Source organism: Toxorhynchites rutilus, chromosome 1 (genome assembly GCF_029784135.1).
Source record: "Toxorhynchites rutilus septentrionalis strain SRP chromosome 1, ASM2978413v1, whole genome shotgun sequence".
NCBI classification, from domain to species: Eukaryota; Metazoa; Arthropoda; class Insecta; order Diptera; family Culicidae; genus Toxorhynchites; species Toxorhynchites rutilus.
Genome location: NC_073744.1, coordinates 15,178,301 through 15,191,168, shown reverse-complemented (window position 1 = coordinate 15,191,168; position 12,868 = coordinate 15,178,301). Strand labels below are relative to the sequence as shown.

General features: G+C 39.1%; 1 protein-coding gene across 4 annotated transcripts in view; it reads left to right on the top strand.

The window, feature by feature from the left end:
* LOC129762769 (tachykinin-like peptides receptor 86C) overlaps positions 1-12,868 on the top strand; it is a 181,347-nt gene that overhangs the window by 81,182 nt on the left and 87,297 nt on the right. The gene's annotated exons all lie outside the window — the stretch shown is intronic.

Here is a 12,868-nt window from a genome sequence, read left to right as displayed (position 1 = left end):
CGCTTCGAGGGGTCGAGCAAGATGATAACAATTTGGTCACTCGCTGCTGCCGGAGTCAATGACATTGACTTCGGGATGGATATTCTATCTTTCGAGTTTCTAATTTTTAAGATAATGGAATCACACATAAAACTAGGGATAAACAAATATTTGACTTAGCGGCTCTTTACTATCGTAATATTTCAGTGATGTCACAGCTGGCATGCATCTTATGCTGAGAGATTTTGTTTCCAATATTAACCAAGAGTTTCTTGATCCATAGTAATACGTTTTTATATGGAGAAATTCCACGCTGAATCGGTGGAAAAATGACGGTTTTGACGCGATCATTTTCAATTTTTTTCAAACCTTGTACATATGGTGGCCGCTTCCCAAATTCACAATCTTCATTACCATATTTTAGTCACGACTGTTTTTTTATGAGGGCGTATGTAAAAACGTTGAACTTTAAAAAAAATGGGTGGGTTATATCTGCGATATAACCGCAAGGTTGACGTAGGACTACCGTTGTCTTAGTAAGCATTTCTATTGTATTGATTAAGTTATCGATTGAATGAAACAATTTTCTAATTCAATTGAATTCAACATATTTGCTTTGTAAGTGAAAAGTTTGATCAGTTGCCATGTAAGATCAATTCATGCATTGTAACAGATTATGTTCTTCGTTACAAGTAAATTTTGATGAACGTCATTTTACGTTTGATATGATGCCTAGGACTACCAAAATATGTGAACGAAAGAATTGTCAAATGATCATTGTATTTTACATTTCCCTCTGAAATTATTGCATCCCTCATGTTTACGTTGTTCTCGAACCGCAAAAGTTCATTCACCTCTAGTATCGGAAATGGCGATATTCCCAGGCTTCTCAGTTTAGAAGTACGTTTTAGGGAAACATATTCCGGTTTGCACAAAGACAAGCGAGTACAAAAGTACTCGCAGCTTGCATATATTTGCAAAGCGGATTCCCCCAGGCATCATTGTTTAGAGTTTCCCATCTTCCGGGAAACACATTTCGGTGGGAACAAAAATCCCCACCACTTGCATGTATTTACAAAGTGGATTCCCCCAGGCACATTGTCCGGGTTAAGGAAACACTACTCGATGGGAGCCAAAATACCCCCGACTTGCATGTTTTGACAAAGCGGATTACATTGATTTTGAAGTCTGTGTTGGGGAAACCGTAAATCAGCCCAATCAAAACTTGGTAGTTAGCGTTTAAATAATGTTTGACATTTTACAGTTATTCAATTGTTCATCTCATGTGAAATAATATTTTATTTCTTGTGATAGACGCGTATAAATATTTCCTATCAATTTTTGCAAACATATTTCTGATCTATTAAGAAATGTTCCAGTTATAAACATTCGAAATCTTTCATTTTTTTCCTGAATGTTCTGTGTTTAGGTTATCATTTCACCCCATATACTCCGGTTAGACGTAGTCCCACGTCAAACTATTTTTTTCGCTGCACTTGCAATATTATTTCAATACTATCTGACCCGGCGAACTTCCAAATTTATTGTTTTGATATGAGTTCGAATTTTTTTAGATCGAATTTCTAAATTTTTTCTCATCATAACATTGTTCTATGGGCAGAATACAACAAATACAACAAAATGAAGACGGCTAAAAAGGAACCTTTCCTTCTTCGGATTTTGCGATTAGCAACACATTTGGCCTTCCTTTTTTTATTTATATAGATTGGAATGCGTTATTCCGCCTGAAAATTCTTTTACACCTTCAAACAAGAATCAATTTCGTTAGCGCAAACATCGAATGGACTAACAACGCTTATCATGATGTAATTTTAAAACATATGGGAAATAAATTTTCCAAATTTTCCGACCTTCCTTCAGAGTTTTTCGATTTTTTTTTATTTTTCTCTCCATAACATTGATCTACGGGCAGAGACGAATACATAAAAAAAATATGGCTCAAATCGGACGATTTCTTAATCAGGTTTCGCGCTTAGCAACACATTTGGCCCTACATTTTTGTAGTCTTTAGACATAGATTTTACATAACCAAAAACTTCTAAAGGTATCTGAAATCACTCCAATTTTTTGAGCTGCTAAAAACGTATAATATTAACTTGGGAGACATTTTTATGTAACAATATCACAATTTTAGAGCGTCGGCAGAAAATTATGTTGAAATTCGTTCAAGATGCAACAAGTTGATAAATTTTTCACTGTAAACGTACTATTTAGGATCTACTTTTTAAGATCATGCATTTTTTTAAAATAAAATAAATGATGTATGTGATGAAAAATCCAAATTATAAATTTTTTTTTTGAAACTGCTTTTGTAAATCGCTGAAATAATCGGTATGGCTGCACTAGAAATATTGTTTTGATTTTTTCATAACCATTTAGAGGCGAATGAACTGAAAAGTTTGAAGCCTCTTTAATGCAACATCATCATCATCATCATAACCATAGGCGAAATAAAGTGAATTCACAAGGAAGCGTTTTTGGGGTTAACGGGTCGTGGTAACTACATTGCCACCAATTGTTTCAACTGTTTCAATAGTTAAAATTGTTAGAGTATAATTTATGAAGCGTTTGTCTGTTTAAACATCAGTGTGTACTCAGCACAGAGTGTGCTGCTGTCAAACACTATTTGCAGTAATCTTTCAAGTGAAACTCAACTGCACATGTGTACGAAATAAATTCTCTCGCTTATTATCGTGAAAGTCCGCGTGTTTCACTTTTGCCGAGTTTTTCAGACTAATAGGTTATGGGCCTAGGAACGGTTCCTGGTTCGGGGTTTTATCGCATTATTAGTTTAAATACGGTATAAGTGTGCGAAAAAAGTATGAAGAGAATGAACTAGGTAGGGAGGCTTATTTGACGGGACCAATTTCCCCGCATGAAAATTCCGAACGCTGACTTTGTTTGGAGGAGTTCGACTCAGTGGAATGCATCGAGACCGAAATTGACAAAAGAAGGAGAAACACTGCAAATCGTTGATTGTTTCTCGGATACACGACAATCAGTTGGAGCACCTGTAATGGAAAACAGCCTCTAAGCAGATTTGGGATAGTCTCGTGAAAATCTTCGAAAAAAAAGTGTGGCGAAGCGGATGCATCTGAACCGGCAGCTGCATGAGTTACGGTATACTTCTTGGCCGCTGCTAGAGCATTTCGATAAATTCGATCGAATGATGCGAATGTCCTGGAGCGCTGGAGGGCAGACTGATGATAGCGATGTTGTGTGCCGATTGTTGCTTCCTCGCGGATCGCAGTATGATGCTTTTGTTACTTCAATCGAATCTCAGCCGGAAGAGCAGATTACGATGGACTTCGTAAATGCAGGATGCTCGATGAGGAAATTAAGCGGAACGAAACGGTACCAGATGTTAGTGAAACGTTCTCCGAAGAGACGTGATATAAACAAAAACAGAAGAGGAAGTTCTTTAAATGCTTTGGCTGCCAAAAAGCTTGCCGATTGTCCTGAGAGGAAGAAAATTGAAAGCAGTTCATTCTAGAAACGAAGTGCGCATGTTGCTTAAAATAAAAAGAGTGGTGTAATGTTTTTTACAGACGGTGAAGCGTCACTGTGCCAGGAGATAAAGATCCAATGGTTTGTTGACTCGGAGGCTACCGAGCACATCTGTAACGATAGAAATTTATTCTCGAAACTGGAGCTGCTGGAACAACCTATGAAGATAACTGTTGCGAAAAGCGATGAATGTGTGACGGCGAAATAATTTGGAGACGTTCCCGTTGTGTCAGCAATCGTCAATAATACTATTGAAGCGTCTATGACTGAAGTTGTGTATATTCCTGAGACACGTTGCAACCTCTTCTCGATTGGGAAGATCGAATCAGCTGGAATGAAAGTGGTGTTTGAAGAAGTCAAAATGGAGGTTCTGAAGAACTCGAAAGTAGTAGCCACCATTCAAACGAACGAGAAACTCTACGTATTAAACTTATGCACACATGAAGATAAATGTGATTCTTTGTATTTTTCGGGAATGTCTAGTAAAGTGACGGAGCTATGGCACCGTCGATATGGTCATCTTGGTGAATGAAAATTATCGAGCTTGATGAGGAACTCCATGGCGAGATGACTGAATTGAAACAGTGGTGGCAACTTAACGGTTATTTGCGAGCCGTGCATAGCGGCCAAGGAATCCATTCACTCTGCGTGAGGAGCATCGTCCGACTCGTGTGCTGGAGCTGGTCCACTCCGATGTCTGCAGACCAGTGATGCCAGCTGGTTGGGATGACGATAAGTACTTCGCAACGTTCATCGATGATTTTACGCGGTTTACTGTGGTGTATTTGTTTCGATTAAGGGACGAACTGGCCAAGTGTTTTAAAGAGTATGACGGGGAAGTGACCGCAAAATTTGGTGTGCATATTTCACGATTGTGCTCTGACAATGGCGAAGAATGCTGTTTGATTCGAGAGCTGATCGTTCGTTTTGGGACGAGGCGGTACAGACAGCTGCGTTTCTCGCTAACAGGAGTATAGCAAGTGTTATTGGTGAGGAGAAGACATCGTTCGAAATGTAGGAAGGTAGAAAATCTCATGATTCTAAGCTTCGAGTGTTTGGTTCTTCGGCTTATTGTTATATTCCGAGGGAGCTCTGGGGAAAGCTTGACGAGAAAACCTGAAGAGGCATATTTGTTGGATATGGTATAAATGGCTATCGTATGTGGGAACAGAAAATCGCAACCGTTCGAGATGTTGTCATTGACGAAAGCGCTCAAGGAACCAGCAACGAGTAGAAGCAAAGCAGATCTGTGATTTCAGTGCGGTACCGGTTGATTCGTCCATTGATATCGAACAAGATGGTGATTTCATTGACAGTGAAGATTTAACGAATCTAGATCGGGAGCAATCGGATGAAACTGAAAGCAGTGGGAGTTCCGAGGTTTTTGATAGGTTATCCGAAGAAAAAGAAATTCAGGAACAGTCTAACCGCAATCGCCGGTCACCTCTCGGTGCTATGGAGTACGTTCGAAACTTGCCAGGTTTCTCATTGCTGAATTACGGAGACTTACGAATTAAAGAGACCGGATTGTCCGAAGTGGAAGAAAGCTGTCGACGAGGAGATGACTTCGCTTCTTAACAATGAAACGTGGACGCTGGTAAACTGCCAAAAGGGCGAGATGCAATCACGCGTAAATGGGTTTTTCGATTCAAGCGCGAAGAAGGCCGGGAACCAGACCGAAACAAAGTTCGACTGGTTGCGCGTGGCTTGCTTGCGTAGCGAAGGTTGATACGTTGCGGTTAATGCTAGCAATTGCAAATCAGCAAAGATTGCTGATCCATCAGGTGGATGTTCGAACAGCCTCTCTAAATGGAGAAGTGACAGAGGAGATATATATGAGTAAGTAGACAGTCTGTTCTGTCGACTGAATCGTTCTCTATACGGCCTCAAGCAAGCGACGCAGGTATAGAACGATCGTTTCCATCGTTTTAACAAACAGCGTGGATTCCAGAGATCGAATAGTGATCAGTGCCTGTATGTTAAGAGTGATGGAGAGTGACTTTTCAAAAAAACTAGCTTTTTGGCTTTAACCCATTTTAGGCCAAGCGTTCGAAAAATCGAACAGCAACTTTGATAATTTTTCATGTCTTCTGACAGGAAACATATGATAATATTTTTGCACCAAATGATAGCCTTATTTATTAGCTACCACTTATATCGATTTCATTCAATTTTGAGTAACTTTATTGGATAATAAATTCGATTTAAAGCAAGTATGTTTGGAAGGTATTTTCAATTTCAATTAAAAACCCCAATAAAATACCAAAATATGTGAAGTTTTCTACAGTATTGCTTTGATAAAAGAACATACATTGTGATATAGAGCGAAAATCATTCGATTGAGCCGCATACATGAAAATAACAGCCGGGGAAATTGAGTGTTCGAAAAATCGAACGTTGGCCATAACGAACATTTTTTTTTCTGCTGAATCAACACCAACACATCTAACCTCCGCTGCGCATTTTGGTTTGTTTACTTTAGAAGACGGAAGGTTTTTCATTTATTCTTGCATTTTCAGTTGTGAATGTTTGCAAATATCGATTAATTTAGCAAATATTATTGGAAATCTGTATGATTTTTTGTCCGTAACAACCTTAGGTGATGGCGGCCCGTAGAATTTCTTTTGTGGGGGAGCTGGAGGAAATGATCAGTACGTGTAACGAGGATTCTAATGAGATTGTTTGTGTGAATATTCTTCCGCCGGACCGAATAATAACCTCCCAACCCTCTATGCCATTGTTTTTAGCAGTACTCTGGTACTTTGCAGGTTTTGGAAAATGTTCGATTTTTTCGGGAAATGGATAATTGGAGAGACTAGTTTTTAAGCATTGACATTTTCCACAGTTAACAATAAAAATAACAGCATATGCTTTCGTTTAAAAGAAAAAGCCTGTCAGTAATAAGTTAAAATTACATGAAATAAGAAATGCCACATCTCACCTTAGGTGGATTAATTTGGATTTATACTTAGAGACCTCCATTCTCCTGTTCTTGTTCTTCCGGGAATCCAAAATTGATGCATTTATGAATACCGTATATTTGCTATTTGAAGTGACTTTTAGTTCGCAGTATGTTTGTACTTGCAAAAAAATGTGCGGGTTTCGGCCAATGTTCGATTTTTCGAACAGTCATTTCCCGGAAAATGGAAGATGGGAAAAAATAATTCTTGAACATTGGAGTTCCTTTAGCGTTAATAATCGAAAATACAACAATGGCTTTCGTCAAAAAAATAATTTTTACAGCTTGGTCGTTAATGGGTTAATTTGATTCGTCGATGATCTGAATCGGTGCAGTGATTTAAAAGTTATGTTTTTTTTGAAAACAGGCATTATCGGGAAAATGGGGAAAATTTTGATTTTTCGGCGCACCACCCTAAAATGGAAGTGGGCACCCTAATGAAAAAGACGGGTGGGTAATGTCGGGGACATAACCGGAGTGACGTAGGACTATACAAAGGGGACAGCTTTTGTTAAATATATATTTTAAATATATTGTTTTATTTTCTTCTACCACGTGAATACCTACCTATCTACCTGAAAAATGGATTATTTTACTGTTTACTCTTTATGAATATGTTAATGGTTCTGAAAAGAACCTAGGGTGTTGTGTTTTTGTTATCACTCGATATTCCCATCTTGTTCGGTTAAACCTTCCTGTTTAGCTATTGCGTTTGCCACTCGCCACAGCTTTCACAGTTGGAAAATTCCCATCCAGCTTGTGACATGTTGTTCAGTAAATTACATTTAATGCGACGTGCCGGAGAAACACTTTGCCACTCACTGAAACTAATTGTTGCCTTGATGAGCGCCGAACCGAAGCTGCTCTGTTCTTGATGCAGGTTTTCTGATTGTCGTGAGCAGCTTTGCAAGCCAACTCGAGCACTCCGACGGCCGAAACTCTATAATCGCTGTTAGGTATACTGGTGCTCCGGCACCAATCCGTTCGGCCTAGTTACCCTTGCGGAGCAATCAGTGAATGCGACCAACAGGGAACTGGAGACCTGCACGGTTCGAGTGAGACTTTGCCTTTCCCTTAACTTGGCCTCCTTTGTTACGTCCACGATGCTGATGCCGTACAACAACACGGGTTTACGGTTTGAAAGAAAATAAGATATTTTTTTTGGGGTCCGCGTGTTTCATACTCTAGCGGTACACACTCACAGGATAGAGACAAATCGGCAGACTCAGCCAGAGGGGCGAGTCCAACGAGACGAACGAATGAGCGTTAAAAGGGAGCGATGGCAAAAAAATGCATTCATTACGATTTGTTCGCTCGTTGGATTCACATGCAGGCTAAAAAGGGTCCTTTACAGGATCACAAAATTATCTTCAATCTAAAGAGTTTATTGTTTTGTTATCACTCGATATTCCCATCTTGTTCGGCTAAACCTTCCTGTTTAGCGATTTGTTGCCACTCGCCACAGCTTTCACAGTTGGAAAATTTCTTCCCATCCAGCTTTGTGAAATGTTTTACAGTAAATTACATTCAATACGACGTGCCGAAGCACCACTCAGTGTCGCATTGGAGGCGATTTTAACCTGTAATTGAACATTTGCGATGACAGTGATACAGTGTCGACTTTCAATGTGGGGTCATAATTTGGACCCCGAACTCTATGTTTACAAAAATGTTCAACTAAATATGTCGCATTACATGTCCGTCCAATTAGCTAAATGTCTAACTAATTGTAAATTACTGTACTTTCAATCTGGAAACAATTTAAGAATTGGTAAAAATTGAAAAATCAGGAAAGTCCCCAACTATCAATAAGCTCAGAACAACTGCCAAATTCACATACTCATCAGATCCTGGCAAACAAATTATGAAAAAATCAATTTGTGTTTTATTTTTATTTTGGATAATGTTTAAGAAAGCATTGAACTGTATTTCCTAAACTCTTTTTTGGAAGGTTTAATGGCCCTGAAAAGCGCCTTGTTTTATGGAATGGTTCCAATTTAGAAAACTTAGTACTCGTGGTTTTGAAAAAAAACCATTTCGAACGCCCACGATGCCGCCTTGTTCTGGATTTGCCACCAAAGCAGTTTGTATAAAGAACAAACTTTTTTCTTCTGCTACCTGATGCCGTTTTGCGATTGCGTTTGCCACTCGCCAACTGCCTGTTGTCTTGATGTCCACCGAACCGAATGTGTTCTGTTCCGAATGCGGGTTTTCTTATCGTCGCGAGCAGCTTTGCCAGCTAACTCGATCACTTCGGCGGCCGAAACTATATAACGCCGGCTAGGTGGACTGGTGCACTGGTACTAACGCGCTCGGCCTAGCTACCCTTGCGGGGAACTCCAGACCAACGCGGTTCGAGCGGGATTTTGCCTTTCCCTTCACTTTCCCTCTTTTGCCATGTCCAGACATGGCTGCTTGGGTTGGTTTGTTGATGTGTTGTGATGCGAACTGATGTGGTGTACGGTTTGAATGAGAATGATCGTTACGGCAGCGGAGCGGGGATTTTTAAGCTGACTGGCTGGCTCGAGAATTACGCATGTGTGAGACTGCGACCAATGTTTCGTTTTTTTTCTTTTTCCTTTCCAATCGTGCTTCATTCTATTTCGCTGCTGCTCTGGTTGCCCGTTTTGGTCGGTACGATTTGAGGAGCACAAAATGGACCAATCAAAAATGGGCACATAGTGCATTTGGACAATGCTTGATATTTCACAATTATTCAATTATTTTTCTCAAGAAAAATGAAATGTTATTCGTTATGCTAGATGCGTAGATATATTTCCTATCAATTGATGCAAAAACCTTTGCGATCTATTGAGAAATGCTCGAGTTATAAGCGTTCCAAATCTTGCATTTTTTCCTACTTGTTCAGTGCCTAGATTTCCATTTCACCCCCTATATCTTCCGGTTAGACGTAGTCCTACGTCAAAAATTAGTGGGTTATATCTATGATATAACCGCAAGGTTCACGTGGAACTACCTTAGCTTAGCAATCATTCGTTTGTATTGATTAAATTCTTGATTGAATGAAACAGTTTCCAAATTCAATTGAGTTCAATATATTTGCTCTGTGAGTGAAAAAAATGAACAAATGCCGTGTAAAGTCAATTCATTTATTGTGATTGATTGTTCTTCGTTACCAGTAAATTTAATGACGGACCTTTTACGTTTGGTATGATGACTAGAACAAAATATATGTACGGAAGAATTATCAAACGTTTGATGAACCAGCCTAAGGCTGAAAATCTTTCCAATAAAGACAAAAAAAATTATCAAACGATTATTTTATTTTACATTTCCCTCTGAAGTTTACATCCCAAAAGTGTACATACTTCTCGAATCTCGAATTTGCTTGAAACTGGGAAGTTCATTCGCTTCTAGTGGCTGCACGATTTTCCCAGGTTCCTAAGTTTAGAAGATCATGTTAGGACAGACATATTCCACTCTGCACAAAGGCAAGCGAGGACAAAAGTACTCGCAGTTTGCATTTATTTGCAGAGCCGATTTCCCCAGAAACCTCGGTTTTGAAGTCTGTGTTAGGGAAACACATTTCAATCGGAACAAAAATACCCCCGATTTGTATGAATTCGCAATGCCGATTTCCCCACGCTTCATGGATTTGAAGTCTGTGTTAGGGAAACACATTCCAGTCGGAACAAAAATACCCCCGACTTGCATGAATTTGAAATACCGATTTCTCCAGGCACCTTGGTTTAGAAATCTCTATTAGGGAACACATTTCGGTGGGAACAAAAGCTCCCCCTACTTTCGTGTGTTCTTTTTCTTCTTTTTGGCTTTAAGAGGGTTTAAACTTTTCAGTTCACTCGCCTCTAGGCTCTTTCGTGTGCTTGCAATGCCGATTTCGCTGCTTGGTTTTAAAGTCTGTGTTAGGGAACATTTTTCGATGAGAACAAAAGTCCCCCTACTTTCATGTATTTGCAATGCCGATTTCCCCAAGGCTGCTTGGTTTTGATGGCTGTGTTAGGGAAACCGTAAATCGGGCCAATCAAAACGATGCAGTTAGGGCGTTTAGATAACGCCTAATATTTTACAGTTATTCAATTGTTTATCTAATGAAAAACAACATTTTGTTAGTTGCGATAGATGCGTAGAAATATTCCCTATCAAGTGATGCAAACATCTCTCCTATCCAGTACGAAATGTTCGAGCTATAAGCATTCGAAATCTTTAATTTTTTCCTGCATGTTCTGTGTTTAGGTTTTCATTTTACCCTCCATATATTCCGGTTAGACGTAGTCCCACGTCAAAAATAAAAAATACTAGTCTAATATTTTGTGATAATGAACAAAACCACTACTTTTCACAAAAATCTGAGAACCACTGTATCGGTTTGGCTGTATACTAAGGTGGCCGCGAAAATGGTCATGTCAAATTTCGAAAACCGACCATGTACATTTTTAAAGGCAAAAAAAAAATATCTGAGCAATATTTCAGCTCAATCGGACATGATTTAGGGGTGCCTGAAAGCGCTCAAAGTATTGATTTTTTAACCCTCGAAAATCTCCCAAGTACATGAAATTAGGAAAATCGAAAAAACCCGATGCCAAATGACTTATAGCGCCCCCACTTTTGTATGTATATGCTAGTTAGGGGCATTATATATCACTTAAAATATGTAGTAAATGATGTTGTATATACGCTAGTTATACGTTTTAATATGTGCTGATGTTTCTTTAGGTTACTATTTATAACGGGTATATGGTAGCTGTGAATGTGAAAACATTCTTCGATAGAACTTTTCTTGAGCCCAAATTGTTTGGCTTCTCAAATCTGACTCAAATTCAATAAGTAAGCTACTTAGAACGATTCATTCAAAATTGTCAAACTCATTGTGTGGTGTTAAATAATAGATTGTAGGGTGCTTTGAAAGCTTCAATTTGGTTCATAAAAGTTCAAGTTTATCATGCATTTTATAATACTTATAAGTTTTTTGTTTGGGCTCAAGAAAAAGTTTGGGCTCAAGAAAAAATCAATAGCTCTGTCACGGATGAGGTTTTATTATATGCATAGAATGATTTTTTCCATAAAATATGAGCATTTACCACTTCTCGAAAAAACTGTACTGAGTAACCTAATAATAACCTGTAGATAGAGGTTATAGTATGTCTGTAAGTCCGGCATCTCTGATCTTCCGTGACAAACTATCAAAGGGATACCCTCAAAAACGATATAATAATATTGTCTACAAAATTATACTGTTGAATTGAAGTAAAGTAACAGTGCAGTATGAAGTACAGTAACAGTAAAAAAAGTGAAACTTATCATGAAAACCTTGTAAATGAAACATTTGAAAATTAAATGTTTTTTTAATTCACATCTAATACCTTTTTTTCACAACACATAACAAACAAATACGGTTTTTTTTCCCAAAAACGTACATCATTAGACCTGCTGTTTGAAGTCAACGATCATAATTCAAATACATTTCCATAGCATCGTCTGATGATGGGGTGTAAATCCGAGAAGTAAAGCTTTGATGACGACTCCGCTCTCGAAATGTTGACAATGTTATTTAGGGATCATTGAAACATTGCCCATCGATCACTATTTTATTTTTTCAGACAGTCTCAGCTCAATAGCGGCAATCCGCTCAATGAAAGTTGATAAACGCTCATCTTATTTCCTAACAAGAATAAGACAACTATTGAGTGTTTTGGTCGAAAAATTATTCAAGATTACCGTAGCATGGGTTCCCTCTCATTGCTCGATTCCGGGGAATGAGAAAGCGGACTCGCTAGCTAAGGTGGGCGCTTTAGAAGGCACACTTTTTGAAAGGCAAATTGCTTATAATGAATTTTTCCACATTCCTCGTCAGTATGCGCTCGTAAGTTGGCAGCGCATGTGGAGTGGTGATGAGTTCGGTCGTCGGTTACACACGATTATCCCTAAGGTCTCGACGAGTGCATGGTTCAAGGGATTGAATGTAGGTCGTGATTTCATTCGCGTGATATCTCGGCTTATGTCCAATCACTACAACCTAAACGCGCATCTCTATCGCATTGGGCTCGCAGCAAACAATCTTTGTGATTGTGGCGATGGCTACCACGACAACGAGCATGTTGTCTGGTCGTGTATCCGGTTGCATGCTGCTCGCTCTCAGCTCTCTAGAGCACTGAGAGCACAAGGCAGACAATCGGATATCCCCGTCCGGGATATCTTAGGTAGCCGTGATCCTGATCTTCTGCTTCATCTATACCTGTTCCTCAGAAACGCCAATGTCAACGTTTAATGATGTTTCCTTCGTTGTGTCCCCGTTTCATATCCCTCCTATCCGATCGATAAACTTTTATATAGTCGCGGCAATACATACACACACTCTTTACAGATACACGGGCCAAAGGTTGTGCAGTCCACTGATCATTCAACAAGAGCCAAAGGTTGTAC